Here is a 22,979-nt window from a genome sequence, read left to right as displayed (position 1 = left end):
TCTTAGTTTAGAGAGCAATGTATCAGAGGTATGCTAGAAATCAATAGTCAGGAAGAAGTATGTTTGCATGAAGAGCTCTATTTCTAATTTTAGGGGTAGAAATTTGTGTTAGAGAAGGCCTTTAGAACACCATACAAATGAAATCTGCTGTATCAGAGAGGATCATATCTGTGCTTTATACTGCACGTGCTCAAATTTGTTCCTAAACCTTCCAGAAATCTAGTATACTTGATAGACATACTCCAAGCTGCACTCCCATCCTGTTTGCCACTGCACATGAAGCTATGTGTAGAACCTTATTGTCTTGGTTTTGAAGACAAATTTAGGAGAAAACGCCCTGGAATGAATGTTTCATTTAAAAAGAAGGGCTCCAGTAATCCCTTTTTGCCAATGAGAGGACTTGAATACCTGTGGGTGAAAGTGAAAAAAAAGTAAAACTGTTTATTAACAAACCAAGATACCCGCAAAGCACAGGAAAAAAATTGAACCTTACACCCCACTCCCCTCCCCTTGCCATGTGGCCAAGAGGCAAAGATGGCAGCTGGCCTTCTTTGTCTCAGGGGATGGGAGGAACAGGAGTTCAGATGGCCGCTCGGGCAGAATAGATGGGAACCTTTCTAGCATTAGTCTCTTCTTCACAAGTGGTGGGTTTTAGTGTCCTGTCTTGTGTAGGTTCAGCTTCTCCAAGGTCTCGGGTTCGGGCAGCTGGCTCCCTGGATGGGCTGGAAAGAAAAAACAAGCCAAGCCTAAACAGTTCAAGGGAAAAAAACCCAAAAAGCTGCTGAGATGATTCGCAGTACAGCCTCCAGGCTAGGGGAAGGGAAGAAAAAAACTTCTTGCTTCAACCTAGTTGTAGGAGCTTGGGGTGTGGGTTCAGTCTGGACAGGGCGTAGACGGTCGGTTGAGGCGGCGACGAGAGATCTCTGAAGTCAGATCTTGGAACATGCGGTTTATTGCAAAGGGCGTGGGTATAGGGGCACTGCTTAGAGCTGCAGCTGGCAGCTCTGAGCAGGCCCAAGAGAGCAAGAGAGTAAGCGGGTAAGAGAGAGCGAGAGGAATGAGAGTGAAGAAGAAGTGATGAGAATAGGATGGAATGGAAACGTGAAGTCCTGGTTACAATACAATAAATCATCATCTGTACTGAATATTCTAATTGTCACTAACCAATCTAATACAAGATACAAATCCTATAGCATTTACATACAGCCTATAAGAGTTCTTCTATTACCATAGAGTGTTACATCTTAACTTCTAAAAACTACTCTTTGGACCCCTTCTGCTGAGCTAGTAGGGTCTGCTCTGACCCTTGGACCTGCCTGCAAGCAGAGGGTATTGTTCAATCAAGAGGGGATTACCTTCAGTTGGCCATACCATTGTTTTCCAGTTGTTCAGTAACTAAGACTTGGTATTTCAAAAGTGGCTTTCATTTCGATGTTGCCTGTAGTTTTCATATTCTCAAAATCTTTTGTCAGGCAATCATATTTATAAGGCTTTCCTGTTTCATCTTCCCCAACAGTAGTGAAAAACGAATCCAACAAAAGGAACAATATAGTGTCCTGGTCCATGCCACCGGAGCACTCAGAGAGAAAGAGTTTGAACCAAACCGCACCAGAGCCCAAGGCTCCCTGCCCCACCCCCTGGGTCCATCTTAAAGCTACAGAAGCCATTTCCGGGCATAAAGCAGACTGTTAGGGAATAAAGTATTATCACAAAACCACCCCAAGACACTTATGTATTGACTTAAACTGTAATTTTACACATTACACTTGAGGGGGTGTAGACACCCACAAACAACCTTTTTGGTAAGGGTTTTGAGCTTATGAAAATTTTAATAACTTACGTTAGTGTTACTTTTTCATTTGCAAAACATGAACTTTTGTAAATTACAGATAATACATTTTATCTACATGCATTTATTTATAGACAATGTATAAGAAGTATTTGCCAGTACTAAAGTGTGACAGTATGCAGTGAATCATTTGCCAATTTTATTTTCAAATGAAAATATCAGTAAACACACTGTGATCACATTGCCACAGCAGAATTTCTGACAGTCCTGAATTGCAACATTTTGGAGAAACTTGTAGTTTTAGAGGTTTCTGAAAACTGAGACAAACAGGAAGGTTATGGTTCAGATGTAAGAAAAAAAGAGTTGAGAGGTTTCCGAGCTATGTACGCTACTGTTGTAAGTGAAGTACATCTAAAGTAAATTAAAGCTCTTATTTTAAGGTAAAATCCAATTAAAAGTTTAATATCTGTATCTTAGTTTGAAGGACAGGTGCCTGCCAAGGAAGGCAGGAACCTCCCTTGGAATGGAAAATATAATCCCCCTCCCTCCAAATTATTATAACTTTGAAATTACAGGGCTTTCAGCCAAAGATATGGGAAAAAGAATAACAGCTCTTTACTAGTTTGTACATGTATAACAAGGCAAACAAAAGCAACAACAGCAGCAGCAGCAGCAAGCAGAACCAGAAGCCAGTGCCAGCCTCTCTCGGCCGCAGGCCCTTTCCCCTTGGGTGCAGTTCCGCTCACAGCCGGCAGGGGCGCTGGTGGCTCCCGGCCGGGCAGGGCAGCTGCAATGATTCTCCTGCACCTGCAGGGGGCGCTGTGGCGCGAGTTTCGGCCGTCTCTCTCCACATGGCAATGGCAGCTCTGCCTGCAGAAGAGATGGAGAAGGGGTTTCCTTTATGAATCCCCAGGGGCAGCCGATCCCCCTCTGGATAGTAAAAGGAGCTGTAGAGGAAAACCTCGGAAACAGCAAGCTGGAACAGCCAGGATGAGAAAAATCGTAGAGTGGTAGATGAGATGTATCACAAACTCAGCAGCTGTAGCTGGAGCTGCAGGTTGTCCTGGCTGGGGGTGAAAAGCTACAGTGTAGCAAAACCCCTGAGCAGTGGCAAAGAAAGGACAGGAGCTGGGCAGTGGCAGCCCGGCTCCCCAAACAAGGCAGGGAGAGGCTTCCCAGGATTTCTCACCATTGCTGGCTGGTCCCTGGGTCCAGGCTATGCGGAGTGGGGTAATCTCCAGCAGGGAACAAGGGTGTTCCCAGGTGCTGGCGCGGCACGCACTGCCTCTGGGCTTCTCAACAGCAGATCAGTGGAGAAATAAGCCAGCAAGCCCAGTCACAGAGCCGAAGCAAAAGAAACAAAAAGAAACAGGCAAAACCCACAGAAGCAGCCATATCCCTGGTCAGAGACACCGGCTGTATGTGTCCAGTCGAACAGCCTGCCTAGAACGAAGGGCCTGCCCCTTGCCCTGCCCCCAACTCCCTCCGGAAACCCCGCTTAGCTCCCAAACATCGTGATACCCCTGAAGGCAGGGAGGATGGGGGGAGGGGTAGCTGCAGCCACCACCCCAGACACAAACAAAACAAAACAAAGCAATACAAAAACCCAAAAACCAGTATGGGATAATAAGCCATCCCCAAGATATATCTGTCATTTTGTTCTGCTTATAATCAGCACAGTTTTAGTCTTTGCTACCTTGTTCTGCCACCCCAGGTAAAACCAGATCCCACTACTCTTTCAGATGATGGAGAAGTCATGCTGATGCAACCCAGAGGTTGCACAGCCATAGCTACAGGGAGCTTGTCTTCATTTGGGTTTCTTTGTTAATTAAGCCACAGTAAATCACTCAATTTTAACAAGCAAACAAAAGCACGTCTTTGGGAGGCTGTGAGCTGCTGCTCTCTCTCCATCCCACTCCTCCTGGCTGCCCACAAAGCAGCTGCTGAGAATCTGGGATCAGTGTTTCTGTCTCCACACAAAATACCTACTTTTACTGGCAACAGTGCCAGGTTGGATGCTCAGACGGCTTCTCCACCAGTCTCCTTACTATCACACAGCTAGCCTCTGATACAAGGGCTTTTTGGAGCTGGAGCTAGACCTAGCATAGTGGCTGCAAGCTATGGAAACAGCTCCAGGTTAATTCGGTTCAGTACTTGCCTGCTTTCCAGACATCCAAAAAGGTCCTAATGTCTTCCCCTCTAAGGCAAATCTAAGCTTTCCCTTATTTATGGCACTGGATCAAAACATATTAGTATAAAGCTCCAGGGTACCTACTCTGATACACATATGCAGAAACAGCAAAAGCAACAAAAATGTTTCTGATGGAGGCTCATACCCCATCTAGATTACTGGTGGTAAGTCATCACTTGTTAGCATCGGAAGTCAGGGAAAAACAGTGCCTTGGAGCCATTCAGTAATTTGTGCCAGGACTAAGAGAGGAAGATGAATAATTTCTTCAACCCATTCTTGGCTACTGTGAAATGAAAGTGAAAGAAAGGGATGAGAGAAATGAAAGGAGAACACAGAAGGAAATGGCTTAAAGTCGAAGGGAAGAGAAGAGAAAAGTATATGTAAATATAGAAATAGAGGCAGAGAAAGAGACAACAAATAGAAATGTATGGAAGAAGGGATGAAGAACAACGAAAGGGAAGAAATTACAAGGACTGAGGCAGCACATCAAACTACCACAGTGTTTTAATGTCGGCAGATTATTTCAGTGTCTTGCTACCTGCTTTCTTGCATCACAGGAGAATTCAGTCAACAAAAACATGCTGGCAATTCATACCAAGATGTATGCAGTCAACTCTGCCAGGTCCTGGCAAGTGCAGGTGATGAGCAGAAAGCAATGCACTAGCACAAGGACACATCCATCTCTTTTTCTAGCTCCTCTGGGCAACTCAGTTTTGCCAGGGGTGGTTTCTTTCTGGCTGTCTTTTTCAACTTCAGTTGGAGGCAAATCTCAGTACTTTGGCTAGGATTACATAGGCCCACAGCATCAAAGGAGAGCCACTGTCCTCTCTATCACTGCATTATTTTTCTTCTTCTCCATCATGATGGGATGTGAGCAGGGTCAGGCTTGCTCCACCACAGCAGAATGAAGTTGCCTAGTTTCACTGCACAATTTCAAGGTAAGAAAAAAACTCCAAAATACAAACCACTAAAAAAACATGAATAGCTTCAGAAGAGAAATCACATCACACACAGAAAGCCTTATCCCCATTAATCCTGCTGCTTAGCATCAGCCCAATTTGAGTGGCATAAGCATCTGCCCATTACAGAGAAAAGGGTAAGAGATGCTATTCACTGAGGGAAAAACAAACCAACCTACCAAGAGCAGCAAAACCAATGTGACCTGGAGATCATAAATAATGTAGGAATTGAAGGAGTCATTTGATAATAGCGGGAAAGTGTCGGTTTAGAGACAAGTTTAGGAGAAAAACACTCTGGAATGGGTGTTTCTTCTAAAAAAAAAAGGATTCCAACAATGTCTTTTTGCCTATGAGAAATGAATACTAGGGAATGAAAGTGGAAGAAACCCCCCCAACCATTTATTGAGCAACAGAGTGCCCACATGGCACAGTAAAAGGTAAATAAATGTTACATATTGAACTGTCAGACCTTACCCCCCCCTCCCCGCACACAGACACACTGGAACAAAAACCCCAAATGCCAGGGAAACAAAAGAAAGCAACAGCAGTTTACCATGTGGTGGGGAGAAAATGGCGCAGTGTCTCCGTTTGAAAGACAGGTGTCTGCCAAAGGAAGGCAGGAACCTCCCTTGGAATGGAAAATATGATCCCCCCCCTCCAAATTATTATAACTTTGAAATTACGGGGCTTTCAGGCACAGATATGGGAAAAGGAATAACAGCTCTTTACTAGTTTGTACATGTATAACAAGACAAACAACAACAGCAGCAGCAGCAGCAAGCAGAACCAGAAGCCAGTGCCAGCCTCTCTCGGCCACGGGCCCTTTCCCCTTGGGTGCAGTTCCGCTCACAGCCGGCAGGGGCGCTGGTGGCTCCCGGCCAGGCAGGGCGGCTGCGATGATTCCCCCGCGCCTGCAGGGGGCGCTGTGGCGCGAGTTTCGGCCGTCTCTCTCCACATGGCAATGGCAGCTCCACCGGTGGGAGGGGAGAGACAGAGAGAGAGAGAAGGGGCTTTCCTTTGCAAACTCATGGGGGGGAAGCTGGTCCTGGTACCCCTCCAGATGGTGAAATGGGCTGTAGCAGGAACCTTGGAGCAGCGGCTGGAAGGGCAGGGGTGGGCACACCCAGGTTAGCAGGCAAAATGTATCAGAAACTCAGCAGCTGTAGTGGGATCCATGGGGGGTGTCCTGGCAGGCACCCAGTGCTGGGTTACAGTGTAGTGAAAAACCCGGAGCAGTGGCAGAAAAATGGCCGGGCTGGGCAGCTGCAGCTGGGCTCCCGAACGCAGCTGGGAGAGGCTCCCTCGGAGTGGAGAGGGGCACTGGGGTCCTGGGTATTCCCCTGAGGCACTTGAGTAGATGGTGAGGGTCCTTTTCCAGTCAGGTCAGGTGTTAATAAGGTCCCAGTTCAACAGCTGCTCTTACGAGCAAAGGCTCACTTGTGGTAGGAGCAGTAAGAGATAGAGGTCTGCTGGAATTCTTCCCCAGCAACCACAGACCGGCCGTCCCTCCTCCGACCCCGAGAGTGAGTGAGACAGAGAGAGGAGCTGAGCCCAGCCCCTCACCCCCCAGCCAAATTCTCATGGTATCTCTGCCCTTCCCTCGAGAAGGCCCCTCAGCTGCGAGAGCGAAGCCAGCTGCACTTCTCCCCCTCCTCCTTGGCTACATCTTTTGTCTCTCTTAAATATTGGTCGTGATTGTCTCTTAGCAAAAAATGAGACAAAATTCTGTGAGAGTAAGAAAAAAAAAGAAAAAAATCCTAACCTCCAACACGCAGGTTTTCAGAAAAACAAACAAACAAACAAAACCCCCAGTAGATTCAAGCAGCAGTTCCGGCAAACAGATGTGAACCTGGTGAATCTCTGGCATCAGTCCCCTCTTCACAGCCAAAGAAGCATTTGTGCTTTCTCTCGCCATCTCAGCTTTTTCTGGAACATGGGGCCAAAATGGAGTGGCCTCTTGCCTTTCCTGCCGGTCTCTGATCTCGGACCAAAACCAAACCATCGAGTTCACTTCGAAAAGATGCTGAAGGATTGCTACTGCAGCCTCTCCAAGGCCAGGGAAGGGAAAAAAAACCTTCTTGCCTAAGCTGACAAAAACCCAAACTAGCCAAGCAAAAAAACCCCCAGACCTCACAGCATGCTGGACACCTGGAGAGTGATGCTTTGGGAAAGCCTGCTGAAGAGCCCCAAAGCTCCCCCCTCCCCCCAGACCCACCTTAAAGCTACAGCAACCAATTCTGGGCATAAGGCAGATGATCAGGGAATAGACTAATAATCATAAAATCACCCCAAGACAGAAAGGAAAGTAGATTGTGTGAGGGTTTAAGTATGACTGAACATGGCGATGAGACGCCAGAACAACAAAGAATTAAAGGAACCATTTCAGAAAGGGTTTCCTATCAGAAGGCTCAAAAATACCTTTGGAAAGAAAAAACAGTTAACAAACCAAAGATGACAGAATAAATAAAAGATGACAGCAATGATAAATCAGAAAGGGAATATAATATGCCTGTACCTAAGATTGATAGTGGAAGAATTTACTTAATAGATTCATGGAGAAAAATCATTATCTCACAGATAGTAAGTATATCAATGTGCACACCATGGCTGTCTTAGTGGAACTAATTATTCTTGAAATCTCTATTTTGTCCTAAAAAGAAAAAAGTAGGATGTATTGAGTTACTCTTTCAAAATAATTTGTCAAGAAATACACGTTTCAAGTAGTATTATATGCTCCACTGAAATACAAAAAAGCTGCTTTGTGTTTTTTTTTCCTATGCAGCATCCAGAAGCAGAGTTGTTAGTGGCACATAACCAGCAACAGGAAACCACTTTCAGCACTTGCATTAGTTTTTCTAGGTATGACTAACTAGGAAATCGTTTCACAACAGGTAGGGCACCAGAGGCATTACTTAGTCCTTAGCTATGCTGGGTAGTTAAGCATACTTTTGAAAATGCAACACTATCCCATAAAATATCAGCTATAAATTATGTAGGGCAGTCCATAAATATAGCAACATACAAAAAAAAAAAAAACTCCTTTCTAAGTAACTCGTCGGGTGTCTTAAACTGATTCCAAGGTTGAAATAATTTTAGGTACAAAACACTGAAAATTTCTATTAACAACAGCCAGTCTTTTAACAAGTGAACATTTTTACCAGTTGGAAGCTCTGAAATGATTCTCAATACTGTTCTAAAGTTTCCCCATGGATAAACGTCATTAGTTTCTGTAGTGGTTTGGTCCAAAATACTCATTACTGTTTATCTGCTGAGAGGTAAGAATTAGGAGAAATGCAAAGCAGGCACCAAACTTGAAAGAATATAAAGAAGTTTACTAACAGACCTAAAAGAAGGAAAAAAAATTATACCACACCTTCAGAACTCTCCTCCCCCCACCTTCCTCCCTTCTCCCACTGACAATGTGAAAAGACAACTCTTAAGATGGTCAGTCTGTTTACCACTTCCATAATAACCTTGTTCAGTCCATTTAGAAAGAGAAGTCTCTTCTTGCTCATGCTGTGAAAACATTATCACAACGAGACAGCCACCCACTTCCAAATATTGTTCAGTCCATTTAGGAAGAGGAGTCTCTCTGCCTGCATGTGAGTCCCTTCCCCCGACTTGCAGCTTGTTCAAGGTCATACACAGTTAGCAATTGGTTTTCCCACGTTCAAGGGTCCACTCTTGAAGTTTTTTGGGGTACAATTTTAAGGTTGAGCCGTTCAGAAACAAAAACAGAGGCCCTTCTCCTTCCCTGGGAGCAAAGGGTCTTCCTCATCTTCATCGTTAGGACTATCTCTGGGAGCATCTCTAGGAACTGAGGTTTTCTCCTTTCCCATTTGGAGCAAAAGTCCTCATCAGGTTCATCTCTAGGGACTGAGGTTTTCTCCTTTCCTGTTTGGAGCAAAAGTCCTCGTCTGGTCCATCTCTCCCTGTCCAAACTTCTCATGAAATTACAGCTGCGTCAGCATCTGCCTATCTCAGCGCAGGTGCTTTTGCTTACGAGCTGAACACTCCACCCCCCATATCTTCATGGAATTACAATGGGATATTCTTATATATCATAGCTTCACAACAGAATTTCAGCTTTAAGCACCTCCTCTCTCTCTTCCCTAGGGTTTTCAGCTCTTCACAGCAATAAAAGGGTTAATCTCACCTCGGCCTTGCAGCTTTGCAGCTGGAATGTTGAATTTTTCTTATCGAAGTGGAGAGGGGGGAGAGCCGAGCCGCTCCGGCTGCCCACGGCAAGGCAGTGGGGGGGTTCCATGACTGGAACAGGCCCATGGCTTCAGGATGGCCGTGGCCCAGCCTGGCCTGGCCCAAGCAGGGCCTGGCCGGGCCCGCTGGCCCCCACTCGGGCCCCACAGCCACCTGTCCCAGCGCCGGAAACGAGAGAGAGCTTGGGGGGGGAGTTTGTCTATTCTTAAGTGTGTATCACAGAGGCGGTCACAACTTTAAGTGGCTTAAAGAATTGTCCATATTCAAACTGGCCAGCTGATAGGTTCTATCAGGTCCCAGAGGAAACTGTAAGCGCCCCTTAGCAAGAACATCCCTTCCGGGACTATGCTTGCTAACCTATGACAGTTTCTCTGTAGATTTATGATGTATTATTATATTGTATGCACATGCATTATCAATAGCTTTGTAAACTCATATTAATGACTTTGGTTTGTCCCCTTCTAGAAGCTGTCAAATGTCAAAGAAAAACTTGATGACCTGTGGGTTTTTTCTTCCCCATTCAGAAGCATTCATGGGCAGCAACTATATCAAAAGTCCACAGCTCATAGCTCATTACAAATCACCAACCACAGACAAGAGAAAATTAGGATTGAAAATAATGACCATAAAATATTTTACTTTGGGTTTTTTTTCCCTGTAGAAGCACAGATGGCTTTCACATAAAGACCAAAGTCTGTGTCATTGCATATTTTGTAGTGTGGAATGAAGGCTTAAGCATTCAATCTCTAAAATTTTACAAGTAATTTAGGAGAAATAGCTATTTTATATCTCAGAACTCAGCTTTTCTGGCAGCCTATCTTTGCACAGAAGTGATATTTCTGTAGACATGAAAACAAGTTGTGGAAATTCAAGGTAGTTAATCAGAACATTTTAGATTGAAAAGTATTGAAGGTAATCTGGTACAACAACTTCAGAAAAGATTGGATCAATTTTACATAAAATAATCACTAGCCCTAACATATTTCAAAATGCATGTGTGTATAATGGAAAAATCTCAGAAATCAATTTGTTGATATCTGAGAGAAAAGCAGCCAGAAATGCTTTTCATTCTCTGCACAACTTCCTGACTTATTTCATTTGTGGCTTGCTCTGAAAAGATGAAGTGTAATTGCTCTCAAGGCAAGAGGAGAAATGGAGCTTTTCAGAGATTGGAAAGTCACGTGTGTCTGGATCACACTGATTTTTTTTTCTTTCCTAAAAAAAGCAAGGAGGGGGAAGGAAGCAAGCTCTTGATACAGAAAGAAATTGCTATAGAAATGAAGACAATCTCACACAAACACATAGCCAGATATTAGAACTATGTAATCCTTAAGGTCCCTTTCAACACAAACCATTCCACAATTCTATGATTTTGGGTAACAGAAGGCCCAGCTGTTGCTTGCACGTTTCAGGAAAGCAGTCACAGGCCTTCATGCCTATCTACATTTTTATAGTGTTTTCTTCTCATTCTGACTGATTTCTGGTGTATGTAAATATCTCAAAGGCAGGTGCCAAGTGGATGGTGCCAGGCTCTCTTCAGTGGTGCCCAGTGACAGGACCAGAAGCAATGGCCATAAACTGAAACACAAGAAGTTCCACCTCAACATGAAGGTAGCAGAGCACTGAAACAGGCTGCCCAGGGAGGTTGTGGAATCTCCCTCTCTGGAGACATTCCAAGCCGACCTGGACACATTCCTGTGTAATCTGCTGTGGGTGACCCTGCCTTGGCAGGGTGGTTGGACTACATGACCTCCAGAGGTCCCTTCCAACCCTCATGTATTAGGTTACAATGTAAGATGTAACAAAAAGAATATATTCTATTACCATCTATGTAAGTTGTTAAGATATAGGGGGCAGTGTTCTTTATCTTCTCCGTGACTCATCCCTGATAACTCCTTCTGGAGAGCTATCTCCGCTAATGGGCCATCAAGGTCTCACAGAGTGACTCATGGAATCACATCATCCCGTTGTCAGATGCTCTGCCCAGGGGGAGGAACCAAACATTCCTACCTGGATATAATTGGAGGCTTGGAACACCATAGGCAGCATTACCACTGGATTCCCAGAGGAAGGGAGCTTGATACCCACCACTGCACCTCCAGAGAAAGACCAGACCCTTCTACAGGATCACTGCTTCAACAGCACCACATCCATCACACCAACAGGACTGTAGCCACCATTTTATCGGACTGGTGCCACCACCCTGACCAACAGGGTGTCAGGTTATGTTCTGACTCCTTGTCAGTTTAAGCCAGTGTTTATGTACTATTGCCTTTATTTTAATTTTCCCGTTAAATTGTAGTTCTTACTTGCAATCTCCCACTGGTTTGCTTTCAAACTAGTACACCTAAGAGTTCTGTGATTGTTTTTGTAAAAAAACATCGTGTAGTTGAAAATGCCTCTTGGAGCCAAACCTTCAAGTTTCAACAGTTGGCTCTAAGCTTTAGACCCCAACCTCTGATTATGCCTGCAAAAATACCTAATACCCTTCGTTCAAATCTGTGAGAGTCCTCAGTGTCCCAAATATAAAGGAAAGTTCTGACATCTTCAGATATCAAACACAACCTGGGGTAAGAACAACACTGAAGGGATCTGTGAATCAGAAACACCCTCGGTAATCATCTGTAATAGATGACAATCAACAAAGTAAATTCTGTTTAAGCTTCGAGTTGTGTCTTGCTTGGATCAAAATTAAGAAATATGCATTTCTAATGCAGAAGGACCTTGAGAGAGCACTTCCCTGCAGACCATCATCAGGATATTGAGAGGGTGATGTAGTCAGTCCATGACATTTAACATATACAAGAAACAGGAGTCCCAGTCACAGGTGGATAATGTGCAAAAGAGTTAGGCATCTGTTTCCACCACATTTCCTGTTAAAAACCAAGTAAACCCCAAACCTAGACAATTTGTAGAGGGGCATTTACCTTCTGATCATCTTGATAATAAAGTGCCAGTAGTAGTTCCAGAAAGCAGGAAAAACCAGTGCTAAGGAAACATTGTTCTGACCTAGTGAGGTTTTCAAGGGCTGGCTGCCAGCTCTAGGTCACTCTCTCAGCATTTCCTGTCTGCTTTTTAGTAGCTGAGTATCAAAGTAATTGGAGAAGGAGGAGGAGAAAAAAGGTAAGGGGGAAAAATAATAAGTGGAATCTGGTAATCTGTTCAAAGAATGAAACTCCAGTGTAACAGATAACCTGTGTAATAATTCCAAACTAACTCCTCAGACACATTTAAGACAAATTCAACTTCTTCAAGCTTAAGTCTGAAAGTGAACTATATTGATCTGGATTAAGTGCCTACTTTTTTCCTCCCAGAATAAGATTATGCTCCAATGAATCCTTCAGATACAAATATTGCAGTATAAATCCACACCTCCCATGACCCACCTTAATTTTCATGTGTAGACCTGTGTTTTGAAGAAGGACAAAATTAAAAATTATTGCTATTAAAAGTATTTCCAAATGATACTTCAGCAGCTGCATCTTAGTTCATGAGCATGGGTGCAGGAATAATTTCAAGGTTTGGGATTTTTCCTTTGATTACCAATCAGTAGACCCCAGACCAGGGTGAAAACAGAGTGACACCATGGGGAAGAAAACAGTAGCTTCCACCTGGTGCAAATCAACACATCAACAGATTTATGCTGGTCTATTTCAGATGTGTCTCTGGACTACGATGATCTATATTTGAAACTTGGTATTTTGTGTTCACATGTGCCAACATGGACAGTCTCCCTTTCTGCTAATGGCCTTTGTAACCAGGGGTGCCCACATTTTTTCCAGATGTTTACCCACATATTCACATGAAAGGTGGTCTGGTAATGGCCAGAATAGTATAAAATATCTGTAGGATATTTTCATGGAGGAGATTTTCATTCATGCCTCACTCTGCTTTATTATCTATGGTCCTGAAATACTTATTCGATAAAGCTGCACTGCCTGCTTAACAAATTGCATCTCTCAAACTTATTTATGAGGGATGACAGATGGGGCTACAGTGCAGGGGAACACTGATGGATGGTGGGAGCATATTACGACACCATCATGGGCATGAAAAACTATTCTTTGATTATTGAGAATGAAGAGGCCTCTCCTAGCATAGATAAACTGCTGCACTCCCCATTATCTGCTGCATCTCCATTGTCCTCAGTGCAAGAGGAAGGACTGACAAATCAGGGAAACATTATTGCTAATTTGCATTTATCCAGCTTATAAAAATGCATCTCCTAAAGCTCAGAGGTCATGGAAGAGTACTTATTTACAAGTCACTTGGCAGAAATATTTTCTTTTTTACAGCATATATTTCAGTGGTAAGCAGCATCAGAGACAGATTGAAACACTTCATCCCTTTGAACGTTTAAACCTCTTTTTAACAATTACATTAGTTCAAACAACAGCCAGGTCACTTCCATGGGCTTTGCTGTGCTGCTCGATCCACAGCCTTGCCCTTGCTCTGGATCTAGATTTCAGATTGCATTAAGCAATCTATCTGCCCCCACCTCTGCATCCTCTTTGTGAAGCACATCACTGTTCTCTCACCTCTCTTCTATCTCCAATAGCACCTGAGCCTGGGTAGGAGTTGGAAAAGGGGGGCCACTCCACTTAGCATGAAAATATATCTTTCTATGGCACTGTGAACCAGAGACATCCAAAGACAGGGTCAACCCTGTCTTCCCTCTTCCCTCACTGAGGCACATAAAGCTTTCTGCACTGCACAGTGAGGGAGGTGCATTTGGAGAGGAGTTATCCTTCCTCTGCAAGAAATGAAAACCTCTACCTGGTAAAGGAGGGATCCAGGAGAGCACATTGCACATCCTGACTGTTCCGCATGCCCAGCAGCTGAGTATCAGCCTTGGAGGCAGTGCTCACTCATCTGTGAAGCTCAGCAAGCTGACAAGAAGGTAGTTCCTCCATGGGTCAGTGACCTTAAATTTCAAAGGAGTGAGGCAGTGAACTCAGGAGGAACAAGAACCTGTATGGGGGCAAAGAACCTGTTCCTACAGAGATATCAGCCATCAGTCAAGACACCTCTGCAGCATCACTGGGTGTCAATGTGACCCCTTTTCTGATGAGTGCCCCTCAGCCCTCCCAGCCACTGACTCAGGCAATACCACAGGTCAGTCTTTATAGGGTGAGCACAGGGAATGATGCCAGGGGTATCACAGCATCCCCATGAGCATCTACTCGGCTGGATGCAAAGGCACATCCATGCCATGGAGGCAGCAGGACCTCTCACAGGGGGGCCCCACTCCAGCACTGTTTCTTTTATGTGATTTCACCTTCATTTGCCCACCAGAGCTGTGCAGGGAGAAGGCAATGACTTCTGAGGTGGAAAAGCTTTTTGCAGGACATACCTGCAGAGAGCATCCTTCTGTGCTGCATCAAGCATGCCGAGGTCTGTCAAAGAGTGTCATTTCCTTCCTCTTTTAAAGGAAAGCACCTCAAAAATATCAGGCTAAAAGCTTTCCCCCTCTCTTCCTTGTCATTAATGGCAGTTTTGTTTAGCTACTAGCCCTAGCAAGACATCTTTTCATGTAACTTAACATACACACTGCCTGAAAACATGTATAGAAAAGCTTATTTACTTGAATGAATGACTCAGGGACTGTGTGCAGGGGCAGTGTGCTCATTCACACTTTTGTTGTTTTGGTCCTGACTCCCAGTATCCTGAGCACTGGTGAGGAGCTCACAAGGGGATGTGAAGGGACTGCCAAAGCTGCAGCAAAGCAATGCTCCCTGCCTGGCACACAAAGCAGACCAATTTACTGGACAGGGTTTTGGCATCCCCGCCCTTGTCCTTGCTGTTTCCAGCAGGTTGGCCACATCTGAGCATGCCTCCTCTTCTCCTTTTGCTCATGTGGGTAGCAGCCTTTGGCTGAGTCCCATGTAAGAAATCAGCAACAAGGAGCAAAGACTTTTCCAGAATTAATTAATGGGAACAGGTAACTCTGCCAGCAAAGCATTATCTGGCAGTACCTGTCAGGCACCAGTGCCCAATCTGCTCACTGTCAGTTCATTCCCTTGTTTCTTCATATGAGGTACTTCAGGTTTGCCTGTACCACACTTGGACAACAAAGCATTTGCTGTGCCTGGCCCAAGGGAACGCGTGGCCACAACAGGGTGCTGCTGCAGTGGTTCAGCACCTGCTCTGGCACCACATCGGCTTTTAGAGAAATTAGTTTCATTTTATTTACTTTCCAAGGCTCTTGATGGAGCTGCTGCCAGATGGTCTTTCAGGTACACCCTCAGCACTTGCAGCAGAAAGATGTTTCTGGCACTGGGGTGTTCCTCCCTGCTTCCATCAGCACCTCTGGCCCAGCTCCCCTGCCTAACCACAGCTCAGAGACCAGCTGCTCATCCACAGGCATTGAATGACACTGCACACTGGTGCTGGAGGGAGATTTTAACTGCATCAGTCCTGGTAAAGCAGATCTGCCCCTTTGGGCAAGTGCAACTCCTCCTGTCAAGGGGCTTTCCACACTCCTCTGCCTGACAAGCTCCCACAGCTGGGCACAGGCACCATGGCTGATCCTCCACCATGTCCCAGAGCCTGGCTTATAGTTCTCCCCAGACCATTCCTACTTCCACAAAGACCACAGTCACAGTACCACATTGCTCACAAGGGCAAAAGATTTGCTTCATCTTTAGCCCTGTCCAGTTTTTAATTTCTCATTTTTCTTGCTAGAAAGGACACACTGCATTTCCAGCCAGACAGTCCCTCTAGCCCTTTGCTGATCACATCCTTTCCTGGGGAGGATAAAGAAAGCTGTTTCTGCATTACCTCTAACAGTCTGGGTTTTTTTTTAACTCACTACCCATAATTTAGTATAAATTTATTTATTTTTTAAAAGCCCAGCTCCATAGTTAAGATCAGGAGCATATCTGGAGGTAGGTAGAATCATGAAAATTCCTTGTTAATCCGCCAATGACTTTGGCTGGGCTGACATTTTCCTGGCTATTTTTAGAGTATGACTCAGACACTGCGCTATGGAGCCGGCAGAAATCCCTGTGGGCTGATACCAGAGCCCTGTTCAAAGCTGTGCTGAAGCATCACACAAGAGGGAAAGGGAGTCAAAACAGGCAAAGGATTTTGTTTACCTGCCTTTGGGGCTCTCTTTAGAAAAGCAAGTAAACATGGAAAATGAGGTATTATGGCAACATAAGGGGTATTAGGAATGGAAAGGGAAATTGTCTTACCTGGCTCTGACAGGAATATTTCCATCACACCTTTTTGGGCTGGTGGATAAAAACACAGAGCCTTATGAACGCCTGCTCCTAGATGTGCAGCTGAAAACCCAGAAGACAAATTTTAAGGCTTTTTTTCCACAGCCAGTCCTATGAGTATTTAACTGAAGCCCGTTTCCCTGCCTGTGTGAATGTCCATGGCACAAGTCTCAGCTCCCACCTGGTCTCCTGACCAGTTGTTACTGTGAAGAGAAGACTCACAGTTCTACTTAACGACTATTTGGTAAGATCCAAGGGTACAGATGGATATTGGGGTTGGGGGAAGAAAATGGGGACGCAGGAGGAAAAGCATCAGTCTTCTGTGGACTGCCTTGTTCTCATTAATAACTGTTACGCATCGCTTCACAGAGGGCTGATGTGGTAACTTTGGGGGCTTGTTTTTAAATCCCTGTGTCATCTCCAAGACCTGCCTGCTGAAGCAGCACATCACTGGAGAAGAAGCTATTCCTGTGAGCCAGGTTTCCCTTATGAAAGATGATGCAACCTGAGTCCTCATCAATCAGCTTTAATGCCAGTTAAAGTAGTCAAACCTTCCCTTGAAAAAATGCCCTGGTTCCTCCAGTCACTGGATTTTATTTTTATTTTTTTCTTTCTAATAGCAGAAAATGTATTTGGCCTGAAGTGTAATGGAAACTTTGCTGCATCCTGAAAAGAAATCATCTAAATTGTTACCTATTACTTCAAACAGCAAGGCATTTCAGTACCCAGCCTGGACATGGGTACCCTGGAAGCTCTGTAAGGGTGGTGAGCACACCCCCCAACTTCTGAAGAACCTGACCCTCTCTTCACCCTGAAAAAGGAAGAAATAAAAGCTATTTTAGCAGAATCCACCACAGTAAGCTGTTCTAGTGCACACAGCAATGGTGCTTAGGGAAAGGTCAAGCTATCTCCTTACTATCACCTGTCCCCTAGCTCTCACACTGGTTCTGTGTGTCACCTGGGTTTGCTGGGCTAGTGATTACAGCCATGTATTAACTAGGGCTTGGAATTAAGAAAAATGCTCTCCACTACAGATCCGTAACACACCATAATTAACATTAATCATTTACTTACTGTCATGATGCTACTGATCACTCCACACCTTCCCTGCTACCTTGTGCTATCCAAGTCTCAGCACCTTGTTCCCTGACTTGCTTTGGGATGCCAGGCTGTTTATTCCCCTAGCAGAAGCAGGGTTTTCCTTAATTTCTTTCCCTCTTACCTGGACATATTCTGATTTTATTTCATGAGTGAGCTCCCTACTGGTGCTGGGGTGGGAGGGAGCTGACTGAGCCTGTGGCAGGGGGAGGCTGTTTCCAGAGTCAGCAGCACTACATTGACTTCTGTCAGGCAAGGACCTGGCACTCAGCCTGCCCAGGGAAATGTTAACAGTGGCTCCAGAGTGAGACACAGAACACTCATAGCACATGTAACTGGGCACTGCAGTAATACACAGGAATGGCAGAAACCTCTGGACCCCACCAGCCAACAAGTGACATGCAGAAAGCTTTGAGCCCTAAGGAGTTTTTGTCATGGTTTGTTTCCATCCTATAATTATTTTAGTTCTAGTTAGTTCAACTACAGACATTACTTGTGGCGCCGTCATCTTAAGCAGTAGCAAATCCCACAGATCAATAGGATATTGCATTATGTTATTTCCTTTCATTGCTTTTAGGTCTCACATCTTCCATGGCTTTATCTCAGGCAGAAGTAAATAACTAAATGACTGTTTTCTGCAATGGCATTTTACACATCCCTTAAGCTTTCTCTACAAAACAAACACCCATTTTCATATCCATCTTTAATGGGGGTAGAAAGTGCTTAGTATCCTACAGTATTTATGACTCTCTAGGTGCTTCTCATAGGAGATATTGGTTTTCTGAGGACTGACTAGAAGTGCTCAAAGCAGACACAGAACACCAGCTAACATGAACCCCAGTGTCATTTCCAGCTCCACCCCAGGAGCCAGCTCTCATGGCAGCCATGGCTCTTCTGCCCATGGCAGCTCCCCAAGATGAGTTGCAAAAAAATTCCCAATCAAAAAACTCCACTGTACTTCAAATTCATTCATATATATCCTAGAGAACCATCTTTTTCTGCACCTTTTTTGTGATAATCAAACACCTGGCCAGAGTTGCCTGAGCACAGCCAGCACAGAAAGTTGTTGCTGCAGAAAATAGCTCCTCTTGTGTGATCAGAATATGAACAACTGAGAACTTGCACTAAAAGGAAAGAAGAAAAAATGCATGGCAAAATACAGCAAAGCAGCCAGGCTGCCTTTGACCAGCAATGTGCTGCCAGCTCATGGCCGGAGTCCCTCAGAGGGACACTCTAGAGAGGACTCCTGCCCTTATCCTTCGTGGACTAATTAAAATGCTTTCAAGAGACTGCTCCCTGCAAAAAAAAAAAAAAAAAAAAAAAAAAGGGACTGGAAAAGACACTGGAAGGCCTGTACAGTCCCTGAACCTCCCTGTTGGCTTGGTTTGGATGATGCTCATATTTATCTGGTTTCCCAGATGTGTGCATCAGCAGCAGGAGGCCTGACTGGTGGGGGCAATTTTCTCTTGCGCTGGGACAGCAGGAGGAAGATGAACCTTTCCACATGGTGGTCTCAGGACCTGCATGGAGGAGTTGGCACTTCCCTTCCAGGTTCAGTGGTTGCATCAGCAGCACCAACTCTGGGCCCAGTGGCACCACTCCTCTGCAGCACAGGGAACAAGCTGGGCAATTTCCTGGGATTGCTAGCACTGGCAACATAAAGCTACAGCCATTCAGGTACATTTTCCAAGCTCCTTTCCCAGTTTTCTTTTCACACCTGTTCCATGAACATGTGCACTCCAGAATCACTCTGGAGTTCCTTGCGTAAACAAAGCCAAACACTTGTTGAGATGAGCAGGCTGAGCCATTATTACCTGGGCTTCCTCTTCCTGTACTTTCCCCTATCCAAGCCACTGCTCCTGACATATAACTGAGCAGCAGCCTCTATTCCCTCCCCAGTCTCCCTCCCAGTTCTCCTGTAACAATATCATCTCACTGCCACATGCATGTCCTGCCCCTTCTTTCCTCCTCCTTGCTTCTGTTTTGCAAGCTGAACTACATCATATCAGGTATCATACTGCACTGATTTGGCATGGCCTGGTTTTTAGCAGCGGGGAAGGGCCACAAAAGTGGCTTCTGTGAGAAGCTGCTGCAAATTTCCACCATGTCCAGCAGAGCCAATCTCTGGCCCAATGAGAGAGTTTGGTAACACCTCTGTGAAGACATATTTAAGAAGCAAATCCAAACAGTGCATGTGTGGATACTAAAAATCTAGGAGCAGAAGAATTTTCCAGCTGCTGCAGCATCCTGTGAAGTTTTTCTTTCTCATGCAAGCTAGCTGAGAAACAGTTTGAGATTTTTGTAAACCAAGACTTTATCTCACAGGTGCAAACTTGTTTTCCAACTATTGTTTTTGGTACCCTAGAGAAAATATTTTGAGTGGGCGTTGTGGAGCCTCCACCTATCATTCTAGAGGGTGGTTGATCAAGGGACCAATTGTATCATGCTCTCTTGCGGACCAAGTTATATAATCCAGCTTGTAATTAAAATAAAATAATTCCATTTCTCCTTGGACCTCTGTCGTGATTCTTGCCGTTTCTTGGTACAACAGTGACATGTGTGGGCAGTTTTTTTCCCAGGGGTGGCAAGCTGCCGCTGCTGGGGGCATCCCAGCACTGCGGGCAAACATGCGGCCACCGTGGCCATTGCGGTGTGGCCCACAGTGAGCTTTGCCTGCCTGGCCGCCCCTAGCCAGCCATGGTGCGGGCAGAAGGACAAGGGCAGCGGCTTCTCCTTCCTGGCGCCCTGCATGAAGGGAGGTGTTGAATGGTGCCAGCGCCACGGCGGCCACCACCACCCACGCAGTGATGGCGGGTCCACATGGCCGGCAGCAGAAACATGGCGAGCGATTCTCTCACGTGGGACCTAGACGAGATCAACCTCTTGGCACTGTGAGATGCTGCAAGAATCTTTGAATTAGTGAAACTTGTTGATAATGATACCTACAAGCAGCAATTTTTCTTCTAGTTGGAGAAAAGAGGAGGAAGTGAGAATACGTGGAGAAAGACATGGTGGCACCAAGGTCAGTGGAAAGAAAGAGGGGGCAGAGGTGCTCTAATCATCGGAGTTGAAATTCTTCTGCAAGTCATGATGAAGACTATGAAGTCACAGTCTGTGAAGACTATGGTGAAATAGTCTGTCCCCCTGTAATCTATGAAGTCCATGGGGGATGCAGAAATCCACTTGCAGCCCATGGGAAAGGTGCCCACACCAGAGCAAGTGGAGGCAAGAAAAGATGCAATCCATTGGGGAACCTGAATAGAGAGAGAGGGCCCTGGCTTCCAGAGATAGAGAGAGAAAGCCCTTGCTTCCAAACTAGAGCAGTCTATCCTTAAAAGACTGCACCTCGTGGACCGGTGACCCACGTCGCAGCAGTTCTGGGAAAACTGTTTTGCCCGTGGGGGGGGACTCACAGCATAGCAGAAAGAAAAGACTCCTCTCCCTGAGCGACCTGAAAAAGATCTTGGGTAATGAACTGACCAATACTCACTCCCCCTCCCCGTCCATGCCCTGTCTCCCTGCGCTGTTGGTGGGAAAGAGGGAGGGGCTGGGAAGGCTTATTTTACTTCTCATTATCCTCCTCTTACTCCGTTAATAATAAATTTACTTTATACCTTTAAATTTGAGCCTGTTTTGCCCTTAGAATGTTTTCTCCCAATCCTTATCTCAACTCATGAGCACTTCAGTTTTTTTCCCCTCCTCTGCTTGGCTATAGCAGAGGAGAGTGAGTGAGTGAACGGTTTTCATGGGTGCCTGGTGTTTTAACCAGTGTCAAACCATGACACACACACACATATATATATATATATCAGGTTTTTCCAAATATCCTGCTCCATTGTAGCTATTTTAAAGGCACAATTCTTTAAAACACATCTTGTTTGCAGCTGTTTTCATGTGATGATTTGCCACATGACAAGCCAAAGTCAGGTAAACAGAAGGAATTACAGCAGTAACGGAGAAAAGGCAGGGAAGGAGGGGAAATACTCCCGAGCATCAAAGGTTCTGCAGAAGTGAGCAATAAAGGAAATATAAACATTATCCAAGGAACAGATGACCTGATTGCAACCTCTCTGAGTGGGAGTCAGGAATAATGCCTGTGGGGTTGAAACAGCAAACTGGGACTGACCAAGAGACTGGAGGCTGAAAACGCATAGAAAGTATTAGAAATTTAGAGGACACCATCTACTGTTATGTTGTCCCGGGGTGATGTGATGAGGCTGCTTGTCCCTTAGCCGTCCTCTCAGTGCCCAAGGCCGCTGTATCTTTAAGACGGACCCGGGGAACGGGACCGGAGCCGCAGGACCGGGTTCGGGTCGGTTCAGCGGCTCGGTCCAGCGGCTCTGGCTGCAGCGGCGCTCCGCCGTGCTCTGCAGGGAGGGCACCGGGGCCAGGGCACTGCTTCTTGGTGGTTTTTCGTTCCTGCTAGCTTGGGAAAAGGTTTTTTTTTTTCTTTCCTTCCCCTGGCCTCCCTACCTTCCTTCCCTTCTCTCTGGTCCGGGGAGCTGCGGGGTGGCCCCGGCTGGTCCGAACCCCGAGGAAGGCCAGGCCATTGAGCGAGGGGGCACACAGGTCTGCCAGCTTCGCCTGCTGCGAGGAGGAGGACCGGCGCTGCAGAATCGACAGGGTTTTTTTCACATCTGCCCTTCTCCAGGCTGCTGTGTGAACTCTCATTCTCCTTCCCGGGGACTGGGGGCACCAGTTGCCAGCCCGCGTATTTTTCTTCTCCAGGCATTTGTTGTATTTTTGAGTTTTTCTGTTCTGCTGTGGGTGGGTGTCTAAGTGTGTGGGTAGAGGATAAGTTTCTGGGGTTAACATCTAATTGTTTTACTCAATCCTTTCCGGTTCCTTGCAGGGACTGCTCCCCACCCCCTCCTTTTCCCTTTTTTCCCCCGTTTTGTTCTGTGTTAATAAACAGTTCCTTTTTTTCACTTTCACCTGCTGTTATCAATTTGTCTCATTGGCAGAGGAAAGGGGGAGGCCCCTTCCCTTTGGAGGAGGTGCTCATTCCAGAGCGTTTCCTCGTAAAATTTTGTCTCCAAAACTGAGACATATGTCTTACAAATGTGGGAAACAAAGGCACCCAGCAGATCTGCAGGCAGCTCACAGATCTGGCTCCTGCTCCTCATCCTTCACCGATCTTGAAATAACCTGTCCTGGGGACCTCTCTCCTGCTGAAATGCTGCCCCAGCCTGAGCTGCTGGTCTTCTTCTTTGGCCACCAGTATCCCTCCAGCAAGAAAGTCCCAAACAGTACCTCCCCCACAGCCCTGCTCAGCTTGTGCTCTCACATCCCATACCTGTGGCCCAGGACAATCAATTCCCAGTTCCAATGGTTTTCATAAAAAGAGCCAAAAAAACTCCTTCAAACACCTCTTCCTTAACACACCCACCCACCGAGCTCACCACTGAACCCTCCCTTCAGCCAGTTTACCCCCTGAAATCTTAATAAAAAAGGAAATATTTTAACACGTTGATTTCAAAAGGTTTTTCTTCCTTCCTTCT

At 45.6% G+C, this 22,979-nt stretch overlaps 1 long non-coding RNA gene across 2 annotated transcripts; it reads right to left on the bottom strand.

Moving 5' to 3' along the window:
- Positions 1–415: 415 nt before the first annotated feature.
- Positions 416–22,148, bottom strand: LOC121676038. Of its 2 annotated transcripts, none has more exons than XR_006020342.1 (4): positions 21,952–22,148; positions 17,074–17,191; positions 16,354–16,443; positions 416–722 (listed from the first exon to the last, which is right to left on the bottom strand). It is a non-coding gene; the product is annotated as an uncharacterized LOC121676038 (long non-coding RNA). The 2 variants fall into 2 exon arrangements; XR_006020343.1 differs by lacking the exon at positions 416–722 and adding an exon at positions 1,976–2,659.
- Positions 22,149–22,979: the final 831 nt, after the last annotated feature.

The sequence above is a fragment of the Corvus kubaryi genome, unplaced genomic scaffold, assembly GCF_017639235.1.
Source record: "Corvus kubaryi isolate FWS band 111438036 unplaced genomic scaffold, C.kubaryi_AGA036_p1.0 77, whole genome shotgun sequence".
NCBI classification, from domain to species: Eukaryota; Metazoa; Chordata; class Aves; order Passeriformes; family Corvidae; genus Corvus; species Corvus kubaryi.
Note: the sequence above shows the minus strand (reverse complement) of the source record. Positions and strands in the feature narration are given on the sequence as shown.